Here is a 21,400-nt window from a genome sequence, read left to right as displayed (position 1 = left end):
AAAAAAGTGTTTTTGGTAAATTTTATAGCTACATTTTATTGAAGGGATCACCTTCCATTTGTGAAATTATAATGTTTTCATTTTATAATGAATATAGTTAAGATAGGGTTTTTAGTTGATATAAATGACTATTTTAAGTTTCAGAAAAGTATCTTATTTTTATGAAAAGTGAATGGAGAGCTGTACTACATGCTGATGTGATACATATGATAAAATGATTGCCACAATAAAGTTAGCTAACACTTCCATCATGCCACATCACTCCCTTTTTTTTGGTGGTTGTTATATGTTAATTATAGCTCAATAAAACTGGGGAAAAAAAGAGGATGGAGAGGAATCATGTAAGTGCTCTTACTGCCATTTACTTATTATTAAACATAGAAGGAAATTTGGAAGATCAGTTTGAAAAGATTTTGAAGATAAAGCTTTTACCTTTCAGATCATCAGGTATCATTTGGAATACTGTGCACGTATTTGAACTACTTTCCTTAAGAGTGAACTAACTGCCTTACAGCATTATAATTACTGATAAAACTTTTTTTGCATCTCAACTAATTAGTGAGACCTACATTATTATGTTCAAACGTATTTGTAAAACTTTTAAACTGGAGATATTTTTAAGAACTTTGAAAATACTCTGTAAAGCATTTTAGAATTTAAAAAATACTCTCTTTAAAACAAAAGCTTTATAAACCAAATCCAGACACAGTTGGTTTTTGTCCTCTTCTTATTTTTTTCTCTAATAGTGATAAAAAGTAAGTCAGGTTAAATCTCAAATATCAAACCATTTCCCCACTAATTAAAAATCCAGTATTTTCTAAAAGTTGTTCTAAATATTTTCATATTTCACATTCTTTTTACTAGTGAAAGATAGATCTCAATGTTTCACTTCTGAAATTCTTATGACACCTATTTATATTAGAAAAATGATGACTTCTTATTATTCAATGCCTGGGAAAGGAATGTGGTGTCTGACCATGTGTTCATTGGTGAGACAATTTGCATTTGCTAGAGAATAAAGCTCTATCCAAACACAAACAGATTTGATTTCCATTAAATTTAAGATAGTTAATTTTTAGGGGGCAAAACATATTTTGTTTATACTTTGTATGTGGATCTACATGGTGACTGTACATTTTTTGACCATATGTTTTACAAAATTTCCAACTACTTCTTGAAATTTGGAATGCTCTAGAACAAAGAGCAATAGACTAGTATCATGAATTGTATGTTCTTGTCCTAGTTCTGAAGCTGAAACTTTGAGCAAATCTTACCTGTTTCAGTATCTTTACTCATGAGATGAGATTGCAGGGCCAGGTGGACTCTCAGGTACCTGCCAGTCTGAGCATTCTGTGAAAACAAAGATTTGTTTTCCTCTTCGCAAAAAATCGGTAAGGTATTTTATTGTATCCGTGGAAGCCAGTGATTCCTACCTGGTTTCAGGACTTTTCAGTGCCTATAAGAATACTGCTCACTTGCTCTTCTTAAGACTTCAAAAAGCCTAATAAAAATCATCAAGGTATCTGCCATAAGATCATAAGATGAATTGTAATGCCAATTTCATACACAGGAAAGGAATTATGTCACTCTGCAAAGTAATTATGAATATACCGAGGCTGATTTCAGATTTGCCAGATTTTAGCAGATCTGATTTCCTGGCCATTTTTTTTTTTTTTTTTTTTTTTTTTTTGCGGTACGCGGGCCTCTCACTGTCGTGGCCTCTCCAATTGCGGAGCACAGGCTCCGGACGCGCAGGCTCAGCAGCCATGGCTCACGGGCACAGCCGCTCCGCGGCAAGTGGAATCTTCCCGGACCGGGGCACGAACCTGTGTCCCCTGCATCGGCAGGCTGACTCTCAACCACTGCGCCACCAGGGAAGGGAAGCCCCTGGCCATTTCTTGACTTCTCCTGATCTCTACCTGCCGTAGTGGGCTTTTATGTGTGCCAAGCTCCCTGATCCACACTCTACTGCAACTGTTTTAGCCTCATCCTGAGAGATTTCTCCTTGTTTCTTTCCAATTGACAATTTTCTACAAATTCTGTAGATCCTAGCTTGAATATCACTTGCTCAATTAAGTTTTTTGTGAGTAACCCAACATCCTCTTGTCCCTTCTTCACTGAATAAACTAATTTTATTGGTTTTTCATCATTTGTTCCAGTGTTTCGTTTTAAAAAGGCAATCAAAACCAAGCAAAATTGGGTACCTATTCTTAGATTTTTTTTTCATTTTATTACACAAATATTTTCATAACACAGTCACAGTTTTGTACTTTGGTTCTTGCATTAACAAGCCTGGAGCTCTTTAAACAGCATACAAGTGTGCAGACATACAGTATATAGAAAAGTTCTTATTTTACTTGTATAAATGCAAAGTTTTCTACTATGTTGATATATCATTCTTTATATATCATATCCTAGCATATAGACACTTGAAGCTTTCTCTCTTTCATTAAAAACAGTGAAACTTTTTTACATATGCCATTTTGTTTCAGGATATTAGTGGCCTCATAAAATTAGTTCGGCATCTTCTCTACTTTTCTATTTAATTTTTTTCTATTTACTCAAAGAATTTGAATAGAATGGGTCTTATTTCTTCACAATTCTTAGATATTCACCAAGAAGCTATTTGAGATTGGAGTTTTCTTTGTGAGGAGGCTTTTATCTATTAAGTTAATATCTTTAATAAATATAGGGCTCTTCAAGTTATCTATTTAATTGAACGAGTTGTAGTATTTTGTGTCTTTTGAGAAATTTATCAATGTCATCTATCTTTTTGAAACTATTATCTTAAAGTTTTATATAATGGCTTCTTAATATATTTTTAATATTTTAACATTTCTAATTATCACCTCTGTTTAATTATTGACCTTAGTCTCCCCTTTCTCATCTTTATTTCTCTTTTTTACTTATTATTTTTCCTCTATTTCTCTGTTGTGATTTTTCTATTTTATCTCTTGTAATATCAGGTCATGAATTTTTAAAAAGTTCTGTCAGTAATTCTTGTCTCTATGTTGTCCACATCAGAAGCAGAAAAATAAACGGGTTGTAAATATAATGTCAGATATTTTCACAAACCTAATTAACTGTGATGACAAATGCATACTGACTAACTTGAGCGTTTTGATAGAGTAAACTTTGAAAAATCAGATTTAGTTGATATTAGATGGTATCTGAAAGATGGTCTAGACATATTGTTCTGTAGCATCAATCTGTTCAATATATCAAATATAAATATTTACATAAGAATCCCATCTCGCTATGCTTTGGTCCCTATTCTCCTGTTATTTCTTAGCTCATTGACTAATAGGCTAGGAGAAGAGCCTCTGGCTATTATTTCCTTTGGGCAGTAGATGCAGTGATGATAGCCAGGTTACATAGAACATCGGTGAAGAATAAAATAGAACCAAGGGCATACCTGAAAGGATGAGCAGACGGTGATGGTTCTTATTTCAGATCCTGAATTTATAGACTTTTCTAAGTCCCTGTAACATTTCCAAAAAAGTATCATTATTATTAAAAATATTTAAGTACATATTTCCAATTTCATAAAATATTTTTATATCTGGTTTCTTCTGAAAAGAAATGATTATTGTGTTGGTCCAGTTAGAAGCTCTGTTTATTCCTTTATGTGTATTGCTCTAATTACCCATTGATAAAAGTCTGTCAGTGGATAATGCCTGAAAACATTATCAAATGATTTGGTAATGATTCATGCAGAGCAGTGATATCTTTCTTTATTTGCCTAATCAGTATCACAGTTTTCAATTTGCCCAGATCATTACCTCTGGCATGTCTCATAGTACTTCTGGGGCCCAAGAATTTAGGTAAAAATTCTAAAATATACAGCATGTGTTGCTGTCAAATTGTTTTTTTTCTATCTAAACTACAGAAAAGATTGTTTGAAGTATAAGCAAAGTATATAGGATGAATTTTTATGAAGAGGTTTAGCATCTTCTTAACTTTAATATTTTAACATTTTATATTAAATGTTTTAGAAAATGTTTCAAAATATTTAACATAATGTTATATTACAAATATATTTAGATATAGATTGAAAAACTATAAAAAGTCAATTTCTATATAGTTCTTTGAAATATTCTTATTTACTTGATTTTTCTTCAATGTTAAGTCCTTAGCAATAACAGTTTTATCTATCTGTCTGTCTATCTATCTGGAAAATGTTGGTACTATCATAATATAGTAATGTGGCTATGAAAAACAAGGTGGTAATATATCATATAGGACCTTCATTTAATGTATATTTTGGCTGATATTTTATTATTTTATTTCTATAATTTTCTTCACATTTTTGAAATTATTTGAATAAAATAAAATAGGTTGTTGGGTGCCTACTATATGATATGTCTTCCATGGTATTCATATCACCTAATATTTACATTTGGTATTAATAACACCTAATATTTATAAAGTTCTACTGTTTCTCAGGTAATGTGCTAATAATTTTTGAGAGGATTTTCTAAATGTATCGCAATCCCCTGATGTAGGTCTATTTTTAGCTCCACTTTATAGATGAAGAGGCAGAGGTCTATCCAGGATGAATTAGTTACCCTGTAGATATACTTATAGGTAGTGGCAGAGTTAGGATTTGAATCTAGTCATTTGGATTACAGCATCTAAGAGGTTAGCCACTATTTTTGCGATCGAATTCACACAGCAAACTCTTGAGAAGTATTTTTCTAAAAGCCACTAGTTTACAGACACAGAAAAGTTTAATGTGTTTATTCTGTATTCCTTTCCTAATATACATCCCTCGCTACACCTAGCAAATGGACAGAGGAGATTTGTCTTTTGGACAGAGAGCTCTACTAGCAATAATTCTCTTGATTCCAAGCCAAAAGAGTCTCATTATATGGTTCTGTTACTTGTTTCAGGCTGAGGTGCTAATGAGTCAAGCAGGTAATTTATTTAATAACTGATAAAAGTCAGCATCCTTTCTTTTCCATAAGAAATATCCACTTCTGTAGATAAAATCCAAACCCACATACATCATTGAGATAAGCCCTTCTCTGCCTTGAGATTTCTGTAAAAATACTGAGGGACAACAACGTTAAAAAACTGAGGCATGGTTTTACAGACGGATCTAAGATTCATGTCTGTAAGATATTTAGAGGCTTTTTTTTCTACACTACCAGTTCTTAAGGCATTTGAGACCATGTGTTTTCTAAGAGCACCCTAGAATGCATTTCTCCCTGGAAGCCAAATGTTAATTTTGTATCATTGCATTTAGAGAGTCTGGGATAAGTTAATGATTTTATCTTTAAACTCACCATGTGGGTGGTGTGTGTGTGTGTGTTCATCAACTTTAAATGTACAATATGATAAATTTGAAACATATATACAGGAAGGTAACCACCACCACAAACATAACATAGAACAATTCTTTTATGCCAAGTGTCCCTTCATATATTTTTGGACTCTAGATCCTCCCCAAACCCTGACCTTGGCAACTACTGATCATTTTTTCCTATAGCTGTATCTTGTTTTTTGTGGAATTTTATATAAATGAAACTGAATAGGATGTATTCTTCTGTGTCTAGTTTCTTTTACTTACCACAATCCTTATGAGATTCACCCAAGTTATTTTGTGTATTCTTAGTTCTTTTCTTTTTACTACTGAGTAATTCACCATTATATGCATATACTACAATTTGTTTATCCTTTGAGTAGATTAATGATGGTCAATAGGGATTTTTCTAGTTTGTTTTATTATGAATAAAATTTCCATGAACATTTGTGTAAGTCTTGGGGGGACATATGTTTTTATTTCTCTTCTTAAAATGAAATGGGATGGGCATGATAATATAAAAAGTACTTATTTAACTTTTTAAGAAACTGCTACATTGTTTTCCAAAGTGATTGAAAAATTTCGTGCTCCACCGGATGTTTGGGAATCTAGTTGTTCCACATCCTTGCTAAACTTGATATTGCCCAGCTTTTTAAATTTCAGCCATATCGATATCATTGAGGTTTTAATTTTAATTTTTCTGATGACAAATGGTGATGAGCAATTTTTCATGTGTTTATGGGTGATTTGTATTTTTTTATGACCCGTCTGTTCAGTCTTTTGCCCATTTTTAATTGAGTTATTTGCCTTCTTATAATTCATATGAGAGTTGTTCATATATTATAGATACAAGACCTTTGACAGATATATATTTTGAAAATATTTTCTCCTAGCCTATGTCTTACCTTTTAGTATTTTAAGTTTCTTATCGTTAGCAGAAGTGTTTTTTTCTTAATCCAAAATGGCTGAACTTTTTTTTCTACTGTCTTAAAACTTTTAAGTATATAATACATATTGTTAATTATAGTCACCATGCTATACATTAAATCCCCAGAAATTATTTATCTTATAGCTGGAAATTAGCAAAAGTTTTACATTTTTATGAAGTCAAACTTAGAATTTTTATTTATGTTTTTTTCTACTGGGTATATGGAGAAATATTTGTCTAATCTGGGGTCAGAGGTTTTTATGCTATAGTTTTTATAAGACTTATTCTCTTACCTCTGAAATTTACATCTATGATTGATTTCAAGGTAATTTTATAGCACATGATGGAGTCTTTTTTTAAGTAAAGATATTCTGTTCTTTCAACATCATTTATTTAAACAACTATTAATTCCCCATTGAACGGCCTTGGCATCTTTGTTGAAAATCAAATGGCCCTGTATGTGTGAGTCTGTTTCTGAACGTTTTATTCCATTTAGTTATATATGTGTATATGTATATATACTTTGAGTCAAAACCACAGTCTTCATTATTGATTCAGAACATATTGAATCTATAGATCCATTTGTAGAGCATTAATATAATAATAATGACTCTTCTGATTTGTCTTAGCAGTTTTTTTTACAGCACCTACAGATATTTTGTTAAATATATTCTTAATTTGTATTTTGATGCTTTCATAAATACTAATGTTTTTAAATTTCAGTGACCAGTTGCTCATTGCTTTCTTTTAGAAATACCATTGAATTTTTTACATATTTCTTTCATATTCTTTCATATACTTTCATATTCATAACAACTTCATTTTCAATAGAAATAATTGAAAGGAACATCAGTCATTCTTGGCAAATGAAAGATCATGAATAATTTTTTTTTGTTTTTTTTGTTTTTTTCGGTACGCGGGCCTCTCACTGCTGTGGCCTCTCCCGTTGCGGAGCACAGGCTCCGGATGCGCAGACTCAGCGGCCATGGCTCATGGGCCTAGCCGCTCCGCGGCATGTGGGATCATCAAGGACCGGGGCACGAGCCCGTGTGCCCTGAATCGGCAGGCGGACTCTCAACCACTGCGCCACCAGGGAAGCCCTTTTTTCTTTTTCTTTTTTTTTTCATGCATAATTTTTGACAATTTTTAATTTTGAGAATGTTTCTGCTGCTGCCACTGTTACTATTGCTGCTAATTAACAGTACTGCTCTTATAGGCTATGATATATTTCTGATACATTTCTGATAAATTTCTGATAAATTATTTCTAAATATTAATATATAAAGTGCTGATGATTTTTGCAGAAAATTTTTCTAAAATGATTTAACTCTTCATACAAACTGGTTTCATGTAAGTCTGAATTCATTTTTTTTTTTTTAACTTTTCATTTTGAGATAATTGTAGATTTAGATGCATTTGTAAGAAATAATGCAGAGAGATTCTGGATCCTATGTACTCTTTTTTGAGTTTCCTGCAATGGTAACAGCTATGATAACTATAGTACAATATCACAACTAGGAAATTGACTTTAATATGATCCATCAGTTTTATTCAGATTTCACTTATTTTACATGCATTCGTTTGTGTGTGTTTGTATGCCTTTAGTTTTATGCATATTCGTCACAAGGTACAGAGTTATGCCATCAGAATGGTTCCTTGTGCTGTACCACTCTATAGCCATAGCCACAGCCACCTCCTTCCTTCATCCCTGGCAACCGCTAATCTGCTCTCCAAATTTATAATATTGTTATTCCTAGGACGCTGTATAAACAGAATCATACAGTATGTAACTATCAGAGAGTTTATTTGCTTACTCAGCATAATTCCTTTGAGACCTATCAAAGTTGTACATATTAATAAGTTTCTGCCTTTTATAGCTGAGTAGCATTCCATGCAGGGATGTAACACAGTTTGTTAAACCATTCATCAGTTGTAGGACCTTTAGGTTGTCTTTAGTGTTTGAGTTTTGTCAGAATCCTGCTATGAACATTTCTGTAGAGATTTTTGCATGGAGATTGATAGAAAATATATATTTATGGACAAAGCAGACACAAATTATTCACCTTTCAGAGCAAATAAAATTTTACACTAACTACCTTGCTGATAACCAGGACACAGCGTTCAAATAAATCTCTTGTTGAAGATAATTGTTTTCTTCTGTCTTGATATTTTTGTTAGCTCTAAAATGATATGTCAGGGTGGTAATTACTAAAAATCTGAAGACTATGCTCTGTGGAGTCAAACTTCCTGAATCCTACTTTTTCCAGTTTTTATTTGTGTCATCTTTAGCAGGAAATAGCCTCTTTTATCCTTAGTATTTCTATGTGCAAATGTGGGTCACTTTAGTGTATATGTAATGGATGGTTGAAAGGACTAAATATGAGAAATTATATGAAACATTTTGCAGTCTTCTCAGAGAGTAAGCTTTAAAACAACATTAGGTATTTTACTTATTTTGATAGGAAACAGTTAATTTAGCCTTAATTTCCACAGAATTAAAATAGCCTATATTTCTAAAACTCCCTGAAATCTATGAACTGGTATCATTATTCATTTATTCATTGTCTCAGAAGATTAATGCAGTACATTTATGAGAGTGATTTGCAGGTATTATTTTGCTTAATTTACAAATGAAAGAAATCAGTTTTCTCAGATATTAAAGATTTATATGCAAACATATTGGTAGAGGGTAGGAGACCCTAAACTGAATGAAAGTATTTTTGTTTTACCCAGTTTAGTGTGCTGATACAAACCAGGCATGATTTTTTCCCTAATGCTTTAATGGCATTGAGCAAAGGGAAATTTTGCATTAGGAAGGATGGGAGAAAAGCCTTATTCTAAAAGAATGTGAATAAATAGTTACCTAGGATATATTTTGCTATTTAATTATTTTTAAGGCTAGGAGATGTCTTAAAATAAATACAGATAAATTTTCTCACACAGTTTCCTAGTGAAATTTTATGAAAAAATATGATCAATTGTAAATTCAGAAAGTTGAAATATATTGTAAGATACATTTTAAATAATCTTACAAGCACTCTGATTAATTCTTTATTTTTATTCCTACATCTCACAGTGTCTCACGCTATGAAAATTTGACAGAACTCCTGCTGTTCTTGAAGGAAATAGGAGAACTTATTGGCAGACAAAGAAAGAAAGGCAGACAAAAGAATGTGCAGCAAATCATAATACTGTATAATGAACATTTATATAAGATTATATTTTACTTATTATGCTGTAGGGTACAGAGAGTGGGTGAAAGTTAAATACAGTCAAAGCATGGTACTACCTTCGGGGAATTTCCTAAGTTTCCCCAACAACTACTTGTTTGATTTTTTGGTCCTATTTATATCACCTATTGTATTAATGAATGTAGGTTAAACTAACTGTTTTAGTAGATTTCATCATTTATTATGAGAAAAAGCTTCATATCTTTAGCCAACTACTAATCTGGCAAGCACTTTTCCCTTAGGACCAATATGGAGGGGTTAGTGTTTGTGTCAAAGGAACAGTGTGCTAAGGATATTATCAGTCTCCTAATTACCTTCTTTAATTGTCACCAGGTGCAGAATTCACACGCTATGAATGGTGATTGATCGAAGGCTGTCATCAAGCTAATTGATTGTGGTTCAAACTTTCCTTTTTAGTCCAGAAAAAAAATGGCTAAATGATATAGATATATAGATAAAAGTCTTTGAATACTCTCTGAATTCATGTTACTAATAATTTTAGGATGTGTATGTGTTTCTAATTTTCTTTTGGACTTGTGGATTGAAACAAATTGGAAAAATTAGCTTTACTATTATAATGAAGGCCCAATCTTCCTCCACCTTTTTTGAGTTAGTATTTCTTTAGTCAGAGGTGATCTCCAGTGAAAATGGGTGCAGAGGTTAGGCTGAAACACTCTGAGCCAATCAGCATTCATTATTTGCTGTTGGTATATTATTGTTGTATGGGGGCCACTTTCAAAATTCGGGCAGTTAACAAGTCCTTTGTACCTTCTACTCTGCCGAATCAGGGCCTCATGTTCTGTACGGATGAGTAGATAGCTAAGATTCTCTCTGCTTTCTCTTGAGCCTGCTCACAAGTTTGCAAAACCAAGCTGCCTCCCAGACCATGAGGGATATGTGAAATTTCAGTAAGATCTGTTTTGACTATTTCATTTCCAGGTGTCTTTGCTAAGTGTCTGGCTTTTCTTCCAGATCTTTGCTTGTCTCATGCAGTATCACCACCTCCGGGTAGCTGCACGCCTGCCTTTTCAAGCAGTTTGCTCCCTTTCTGGATTCTCCCTTTTTGTTTTTGATAAAGTATCTGAATGTGACTTTCTATAGGTTGTGCTTTACTTCCACATTAAAGCAGCCTGCCCTGCCCTTCCCTGCCCTGCCCTGCCCTGGAAGAATTACTGCAATAGAGTTATGAGATGGAGTTGACATGGTAGCGTTTTCAGGCCAAAATGGCATAGACTTCCATTCTTATGGGGGTTCAACAGTCTTTTTGAATAAAGACTTTGCAGTGTGAGGTGTAATTCTAATCAGTTTCCAGAAGTGTTGACTTTTGAGAATTTTATCTAGTTTTATACTTGTTTTTGGAGAGAGTATGTGTGCTATCATTCAACCTTCCTAGAAGTCCCATCCAACACCCATATGCTTTTGCAGTATAGGAGATCTAGGAATCTCTAACCATTTTTTAAAATGTGATTCTCTACAACATAAAAATACTGTTCATCTGGAGAAGAAGGCACATGTTCCATAAATTTTACTGGAAGTGAAGAATGAAAAAACCTCTAATACAAATATGGAGATGATTATCTAGATGTTATTTTTCAATGACAATTTAAATAGTTAAATCTTTAATATTGAGCATTGAAATAAGTCATTCAAAACCCATTTTCTACTATTATTATATTCAGTTGAACAAATTTTAAAAGTATGCAATACAGTATCCTATCTCTGATCCTTGTTACATGAAATATATCTGGTTGGTACTGTTACCAACTTTCATTTTATAAATAAGTTTTGATTAAAGAAGTTAAATATAGTAAAGACAAAAAGGGAAGACCAAAATCTGCAGATATTTTGCCCTTTTTGTTGTACTTGTGTGGAAAGGTAGCTAGGACTTTGTCCTCTCATACATTACATGAGACAAACTAAAAACAACCTAAATACAATAATTCTCTAAGACATAATTGCAACCTGATACTTTAGAAAATTTGTATGAACTATATTGTAATGGATCACTTTTTTAAACAAATTTGGAAAACTTTCCATGAACATTTTTATTTAATCCAAGAAACAAGACTTAAATTGGTTAACCTGGTAACAGAGTTTCTTTTCATATTCTACATGTATATTTCAATGATACAGAATACTTCAAAAAGGTCAGCATTCTGGAGAAGTGTTGCCACAAGAAGATGCAAAATTCATGTCTATCATTCTATTGAATATTATATTTGCTATAAATGAAAACTACTGAGATTTTTCTCATCCATTTGAATATTAATAATCATGGATTGAATCATCAAATATCTATATATAATTGACAAATTTTGTTCAACTGTGTATATAAAAATGTAATTTGAGATTTATTTTCCTTATAAATAGAAATATTCCATGGTTTGGTTTAAAGTCTTCCATGCTCAATTTTTTTTTTGTTTATTGCGGTACGCGGGCCTCTCACTGCTGTGGCCTCTCCCGTTGCGGAGCACAGGCTCCGGACGCACAGGCTCAGCGGCCATGGCTCACGGGCCCAGCCGCTCCGCGGCATGTGGGATCTTCCCGGACCGGGGCACGAACCGGTGTCCCCTGCACCGGTAGGCGGACTCTCAACCACTGCGCCACCAGGGAAGCCACATGCTCAATTTTTAAAACAAGAAAAAGTAATAATTTTGTAAGTAAATACTGAAAACTTCAATTTTCTACTTTAATACAGTTACAAAAATTCTAACTAGAAAGTTTATTTCCATCTAAATTAAATATTTATGAAACCAAAACATTTGAGTTTGGGGAATATTATTCACTGCAGGATTTGAGGATTTATGATGGGGAAAGATTGGCTACTCACACTTTCTGTTTTATATATATTATTCATTGGCCACAGAAACCATGTCGTTAAATTAAAACCTATACTCAGCATAGTTGAAATAGTGTAGTTGCAATTCCCAAGGAATTATAAACACTATACACACAACATCACATACATTCAACTCTAAAATTGACAAACTGCAAAATTTTAAAGACGTGGGTAAGTGCCAGTTTCTCCCACTTTATATGATAATATATTGTCCTGGCAAAATGTGAGGAAAAATGAGAACAATCTTATCACCCTAATAATTAAGCCGGAACTTGGATCTCATACATAGTTCAATTTTCTTAGCTTAGTCCTGTTAAATGATGGAAATACTCTTAACATTTTGTATATCAATCGTTAGCGTATCAGGAAGTAATGTATTTAATCATTTTATATGAGCAGGACAAGATAGTTAACATATAAAATGGCATAAAAATAAAGTTAAATAATGTTCCTTCTAATATATTAATATTTGAAGCTTATTGAAATGTGCTTTAATGAATAAAGGTCATCTGGTAAAAATCTTTTCAGATTGCAAACTGTATATAACATGGAATAAAATATTAACATTGATTTATTAATGAATCTGAGATTAATGAAATTATTTAAAAGAATATTAAGAAATGCAATTTTGTTTTTATTTGGAGAATAATCATTTTATTTTTACTCTGTTAAGACTGTTAACTATACTCAAAGTCTAGTTCACAGAAGTTTTTGATTAAGCATATATTTCTAGATTTTATATTATATAATGAAGGAACAGGTATTATTTCTAAGAAAAAAAATTGCCAACTCTTTTTTCTACCCATTCCTTCAAGAAGCCTTCCTTAACTTCAAAAAAAAAAAAAAAAGTAGCTTTAGCTACTTCTCTGGACTGTTTCCATCCCACTACATGCTTATTTCTATGTCAGCACTTAAACACAGTGTCCACATATATTTTTCTGTTTTATTAGCTCCTTGAAAAGAAGTTGTTTTTAATTTCTCTATCCATATTGGTTAACACAATATTTAGTATAAAAATATGTGCTGAACTTAACATTTGATGAATGAATGAGTCAATAAATCGATGAATGAATTAAAAAATACTGCCATAGGAGATAAATACAAAAATCTCCAGTATTTGTCGATGGATTAATATTATTGTGAACAATAAGTTTAATATAATCTTAGAAATTTCAATAATAACATGAGAAAGAATATTATCAATCATTTACTTTAATGTCCATTTTACTATTAAGAAAACAGAAACACAAAGGCTTAAATGTTTTTTCCTAATATTTTGATAGAGAAAACTTCAAAAAGACCTGGGACTTCTCCTTATTATATTTGGCCAGCTGCCTTTTATAAATTATGCAAGCACATATACATAACAATTAGGACAAATAAAAGTCATGTAAAATAATTTTTCCTTTAGAACAAGTCATATTAATTGTAAGCTTGTTTAAAGAAATTAATGTCTTTTTTGTTTTTTAAGAAAGTAAATCTCTTTTCAGTTAATAATTTAGTAGGATCACTTTTTGCTTTATTTTTATTTTTTCTTCAATTATTTTACAAGAAACTGTATTACTAGCAGATTGTCCATTGAAGAAATCACCTAACTCACTTGCGTTTACTACTGTCCATGGATAGCAGTGTATAAACTTACTAGAATTCAGATCTGACAACATCTCATTGCCACGTTGAATATTTTAAGTTATATTTATTTTTAAATGGTAGGAAAATTCATGTTTCCTCTATTGTTTCATAGTAAAATCCCTGGAATGTCAAGATATCCTGAATTTTATGTCATGAAAAGAACCATTTGTACTTTTCTACTCTTCTTTCAGCTCACACAAACTAATTCATTAACATATAGCTAAATAATTATTAATTCCCTTTAAGTCTCACTGTATATTTATGACCCATTTCAATAAGAATTGCCACATACATTAGACATATATTTTCAGAAATGACTAAAGAAAACCTTTTAATGCGTTTTTTCCAACCTGAAAAATCATACCAAAAGTTCATAATGTAATTGTTCCTGTGGCTTGCTTGGCATCATATAGCAAGAACCCATTATATAAATTGCCTTGTACAGAGCTTTCTGTTGCTTTACACAACAGATCCATGTCGTGTCAATATGGTCCACTGATATCTAATGGTTATTTGTGTGCTGTGTCAGCAGGAATTTGTTTTAAAGAAGAATTGTCTACGGGAGTTTGCCATTTGTTTTTTTTCTTTTTTTCTTTTTTTTTTTGCGGTACGCGGGCCTCTCACTGCTGTGGCCTCTCCCATTGCGGAGCACAGGCTCCGGACGCGCAGGCTCAGCGGCCATGGCTCAAGGCCCCAGCCGCTCCGCGGCATGTGAGATCCTCCCGGACCGGGGCACGAACCCGTGTCCCCTGCATCGGCAGGCAGACTCTCAACCACTGCACCACCAGGGAAGCCCTGTTTTCTTATTTTTAAAACAAGCATATACAGGTTCAAGCTGTAGCCCAAGATATTGCTATTCACTAAAGTTAGATAAAATTTAGCCCAAGATATTGCTATTCACTAAAGGTAAGATAAAATTTCATAATGGAAACGGAAAGAAAGATCTAGCACTTTGTGTACAGGATAGTAAATAAGACTATCTCTAATAGTGACAAAGAATCCCATATTAATGTAAATGTTAATAATAGAGGAAACTGGGTAGAGGGCATATGGGAACTCCCTGTACTATCTAAATTTTTCTGTAAATCTGAACCTATTCTAAAATGTATTAAATAATTTTAATAAAAAGAAAACATTTCCAATTCGAAAAAAAGACTATCTCATGTTTTTTGAGGTAGAAAAAGAAAATTGGGCATTGCTAATCTGATATTTTAATTTTTTACCCAAAACTGTCCTAAATATTGTTTTACAGAAGTATGCCAACCAAGAAAACTACATCAAAGTCTAGATAATCCCAGACTATTTAGTCTCATGTTATGTGGTATGGATGAAATAATGCAAATGCCCTCAACCTATTTGCTAATTTTTCATGAAGTATTTCATAAATGTACTATTTCAATGGGGATATTCTAGTGATCAAAATAGTTCATGTAGTAACAATAGGTAATTGCCAGTAGAAATAAATTTGGTTTAAATTTCAGAAATCTCAGTAGTTGGTGATAGTCACGTAACACGTAATCTGAATAGGACCCTGTGGGGCCTTCCTGAGAAAAATCCCTTCCCCATATCCTCTGCTGTAGCTCTTCTCTGAAGTACCAAGATAATAGTATCTCATGCATATTTCCTGAGCTTTTCTGTTGCTAAAAACACCACCAAATGGAAGAAATTAACTACAAGATGTCATGAGCAGTAGCCCCCCAGACCTTCTGGCGCTTGTGGATTGATAATGTTAACTGCCCTGTTACCTCACCATCAACCAGAGAATTGTGCACGAGGTGATCACATACCCTGAGACCCCCTTCCCTCTTCTGGCCTTTAAAAATGCTTCTCTGAAGCCTTTTGGGGAGTTTGGGGTTTTCTGGGGGCATGAGCCACTGCTCTCCTTGCATGACCCTGCAATAAAACTTTCTCTACTCCAAAGTTTGATGTTTTGGTTTGTTTGACCTCACTGTGCGTCAGGCATGTGAACTTGCATTCTGTGACAGGATTGTTTTTTTTTTTAAAGAAGAGAGAGAAATTCATTGGAAATCGTGATTGGAAAATAATTAATGTCTGACTATAATCTGTTCCCTGTTTTAGAAGCTAGGCTTTGATAGAAATAGGGTTATCCAGGTATGTTTAACATATTAAAAGTTCATTATATCAGCTATAAACAATGTCATTAACTTCAATTAAGATTATTTCTTTCTGTTCTAGAAGTTCTCATTGAGTGTTGATTAATTCCCAAATATTCTGTAAATTTAATTTTTTTATTTTCAGTTTTTAATTAGATGATTTTCTTTTAATACTACCAATGTATTATTGTTCAAATTATTTTATTGAAATAAATACACCTCTTTTTCTTATAAGGCCCTCCATTTACTACTAATAAAGGCACCATGCTGTTTACATCTTCCTATGTTCTTAGTGTAAACCTAGGTTGCTTGCTTCCATTTTTTAAAAAAAATTTATGATGCCTGATTAATTTCCACCTGTTACAAATATTTATACCAATTTATTAAGCACTATGCTGACAGTTGTTAAAAGAAGTGAAAGTAGTATGGTGACAAAAATAAGGAAATACTTTAATTGCTTAGATTATTAGTCACTCTTTCTTGCTATTTTAACTAACATATTTATAAGTAATATTTACAAAGTTTTGAAGTGGAGTTTAAACTAGTACTGTCACTTTTTCAATTTTCTCCGCTTACTCTTTCTTCTTGTGGTGGCTTTTTTCTTAATTTAGGTTAATCACTCCTTATGTAATATGTCTTTTATACCCACTCACTTTCTTAAGAATCTTTCTTTGTTACTGGTTCACTTTGTTACTATAGTTCATGCTCTTTACCATATTCTCAATTTTTAACCAAACTAGTGGATTAGGTCCTGGGAGAGAGTATCATATAATGGGATCAAAAGGCATTGGCCTCCTTAGCTTGGCAGTAGGAAGGTGACAGCATAGTGGATTCCAGGCCAGTCCTGTGCTTCACGGCACAGGGAAGCCTCCTTAGGGAGGTCTGGGGTGATGGAGGCCTTTGGGTTTTCTCCAGTCACTTAACACACAAATGCCTGTGGCCCAGGCTCACCCTCATTGGATGGAGTTCATCATATCATCCCCTCACACTGTTGTGTGGGGTGTAGCATCAGGTGTACAGAGCCCAGTTGTTAGGGGGTCTCAGATTAGAAGCTCTCCTGGTTCTCTGCCCTTTAGGCCACTCTCTCCCTCCTTTAAATAATACTTGTTCCCCAAATGAGTCTTTGTGTCTCTACAGTTACTTGGGTAGAGTATACACATATACATGTACCTCATTTTATCTCTTACCAGTTAGTTAATGGATTCATGGATGTGCGAATTGCTTTCACTTTTGAACGTTATTGAAAATGCTACTATAAAACATTAATGTGCAAATCTTTGTATGGATGTATCATGTTTTCATTTATCTTGGATAGATACCAAGGAATAGAATTCCTGAATTATACATTGTTAAATTTATGTTTGATATTTTAAGAAACTTCCAAGCTGTTTCCATGGTAGCAGGACCATTTTACATTCATACCAACAATATAAGAAGGTTCCAGTTTCTCCACATTCTTATACATATTTAGTATTATATCACTTTTTGGCTGTAGCCATTATAATAGGTCTAGGGGAATCTCATTGTGGCTCTTATTTGCATATTTCTAATGACAGGACAATATTGAGCATCTTTTCTTCTGCTCAGTAGCTGTTCTTATCTTTTCTTTTTCAAAATATCTTTTCAACCCTTTATTGCATTTTTATGTCTTTGACTTTTACAGGGTTTGTGTTCTATACATATTCTGAAAACAAGACCTTTACCTAATATAATTTGCAAATATTTTCTCTCATCTATTCTTTTTCTTTTCAATGATCCAGTGCAGCCAAATAAATAAATAAATATTTAGTTGGTGTCTTTTGAAGGGCCACCTTATTTAATTTTCATAAAGTGCAACTTATTAATTTAATATATATTCTACTCTTGATGTCATATCTAGAAATCTTTGCCTACATCAAGGTCAGAAATATTTTATCCTATGTTTTTATCCAGAATTTTAATATATTACAGTTAGGTCTATAATCTACTTTAAATTATATTTTGGTATGATATGAAGTATCTAGCTCTAAAAATTAATTAATTAAGTACACATAGAGATATCCAGTTGTCCAAGTGTATTCTAAAAGACTGTCTTCTCCCATATGAATTGATTTGGCACCTTAATGTGTAAAAAAATGGACATCAGTGTGAGTTTATATTTCTGACCTCTCTATTCTGCTCCACTGTTTAACATGTTTGTCCACATGGCAGTATCACTGTCTTGATTAATGTAGCTTTGTAGTAAGAGTTCAAAATTGGACAGCATACATCTGCAAGTTTAGATAGTGTTCTTGTTTTCATTCATTTAACAGTATTTTCTAATTCCATTAGAAATGGACATATATTTTTTGGACATTAGACATATATTTTTCTCCTGAGGACCAAAAAGCCTGAAGGAAAATGTACTGATTTGAATAATGTCCTTCCATGTTGGATCAATTTATTTAGAAATGTCTGTATTTTGAAGCCACGCTGCTAGGTATTTGGGGTATTAAAAATAATGAATAGGGCTTCCCTGGTGGCGCAGTGGTTGAGAGTCCGCCTGCCGATGCCGGGGACGCGGGTTCGTGCCCTGGTCTGGGAAGATCCCACGTGCCGCGGAGCGGCTGGGCCCGTGAGCCATGGCCGCTGAGCCTGCGCGTCCGGAGCCTGTGCTCCGCAACGGGAGAGGCCACAACAGTGAGAGGCCCGCGTACCGCAAAAAAAAAAAAATGAATAAGATATAGCTTCTGCCATTTTGGAACACCTTGGAATTGAAGCTGTGACACAAAATTTGAAAAAAATATATAGGTTTTTTAAAAAAGTGGTGAGGTATTTCAGGCCTCTATAAAGAGCGAGCATGGAATATGCCTTTGTGTTCTAGAAAGAGGATTGATAAGAGGATTACCCAGCTGATAAGAGGATTGTGTATTTATTTTAAAACTACTATTAAGAGAACTGTGGAAATAGCTAATAAAACTACACATACATTTTCCTTTTAACACAGCAAGGGCACATCTAGAAATTTACTTTGAAGATAAACCTTCAACAATAAAAAATTAACATATTATTTACTGCAGTACAGTTTTTAATTCCAGAATGTTGGATACAACATAAATGTACAGACATAGGGGAATTGCTGCATAAACTATGGTGCATCCATACAGTGGAGTACTATGTACCTATAAAAACTAGGAAAATGTCTATGAATAGAAATGAGAGAGATTCCATGGCATCTCTGGTATACTAGATTTTGTTTTAAAAAACAGAAATAAAAATTACTCATATGGCTGCCTATTTGGGCACCTAAAAACAAAGGAAGAATGAACCAGAAGCTAGTAAGTTTGTTTATCTACAGGATAGGCATTAGGAACAAGATAAAAAGGCTGGTAGGGCAGACATAACATTGAATACACCTTTTCGTATATATTTTTTATTTTTGGAACCATGCTGTTTCATATACTCAATAAATAAAAATCAGTGAGGATGTGGAGGATCACAAGAGCAATAAAAATAAGAAAAATAATAACTTAACTGAATTACAAATGAGAAATACAACAGTGTTGATAAAATACGTGGAGAACTAACCCAAGTAATTTTGAACACACTATGTTGAAAATATAATTTGAATTAAAAACAAAAAGAACTATAAACAGTATTATATTATGGTTAAGGAGCTTTTTTATTCGTGGTGATATGACATAAAGAGTTTACAACTCTTTATATTCTAAACTTGAATAAATCAATAAATATATTGTTGATAATAAAAGCCAGGTTTCTCAATGGCAGAAAAGGGAATTACCAATATTGAAAGGAGAGAGTATAGAATAAATCCTATGGTGTTGGACTGGAATAATAGAACCCATAGCGTTTAATATACATACTTAGATTGTTGTAGAAACAGAGATGTGTATTAGTGAGTGTGTTATACATTTCTGCATTTTTTTGTGTATGTATATACATATACATATATATATACACACACACACACACACACACATATCTATCCATCTCTGTAAATAAAGATACACTCCCTTTTCTCTCTGAGCTAAGTGGGCAGGAAACAATTGTGCCCAGTAGAAACGAGCACACGTAGCACCCACACCTTAGCTTCCAAATACTACTCTGCAATAATCAACAGAGTTCCTTAGAGAAATATTTGATCCCAAAGCTTGGGGAGGGAAACTGGCCTTGGGCATCATGTTGGGAAAATAATAATATTCCAAGAATATTGAGGGAATGTCAAAGGAGTCAACATAAAGGTACTCTTGTTGACCAACTGTGCAGCAAACTGAGCAAATGATGAGAGTAATTGATTAAGCACGTTGATTAAAATTGGAAATCGTGAATCCCACAGGTATACATAAATGAATATGCGGAGTATAAAGGATATATGGAAATTTTTATACTCTGTTTCTGGTTTCCTATACATCTGAAATCATCTCATAATAAAAATTTTTAAAGTGATAAATTAAAAATGTGATGCTTTATAAATTCTACATAAGTTATCTGTATAAAATAATTTTAATATACATAAATTAATAAATACATAAGTAAATTGGGTAAGGGAAAGTTCTACCTTACAGTAGAATTCTAGCCCATAATTAATAGAGTGTTAATGGAAGAAGAAATCACCATTTAGCAATCCTCCAAAGGACTCATAGTTTCAAGCAAAAGTCATTGATGGATATTAAAACTAGAGGATGAAAAACAAAAGACAAGAATCAGGATATTTACAAGGTCTAAAACGTGTGTATATAGTAACAGAGTGGCAAACCATAAGTTTACAGTGGAGTAAATTGGCCAGTGGAGAAAACTGACAGGCGCCACTTTGAGTGATCCAAATTAGCATCTCATGTAATAGACAAATAGGCATCTGTACCTTTTGATGTGCTGAGAAGAACATGACATCACTTTTGTTATATTCCTGCCCCAAATTAACAAACTGAACCAGATATACCCATGAAATTATAGCATACTCTGTAGATGAGATAATTGTATGGATCAGTATTAATTTCCTCATATTGATAATTGTACTGTGGTTACATGAGAGAATTTATTTGTTTTAGGGAAGTATATCCTAAAGAAAGCAGAAGAAAAGGGACATTACATTGGTGATTCTCCAGAGTTTCAGAAAAAATACATATATGTGTAGAATATGTTGTATAAATATAAATGTGTGTATATAAAGCTTTAGACAGATATGTATATATATATACATATTTATATACATACATATCAATACATACATACATACATATGTACATGGATAATGATAAAGCAAATGTGATTAAACGGTAACATTTGTAAAATCTAAATGAAGAGTGAATGGAAATTCTTCGTACTATGTTTGCAGGTTTCTTACAAATCTGAAGTCATCTCATAATAAAAACT

This window comes from Leucopleurus acutus (genome assembly GCF_964270905.1).
Source record: "Leucopleurus acutus genome assembly, chromosome: 13".
NCBI classification, from domain to species: domain Eukaryota; kingdom Metazoa; phylum Chordata; class Mammalia; order Artiodactyla; family Delphinidae; genus Leucopleurus; species Leucopleurus acutus.
This window is presented reverse-complemented; position numbering follows the sequence as displayed.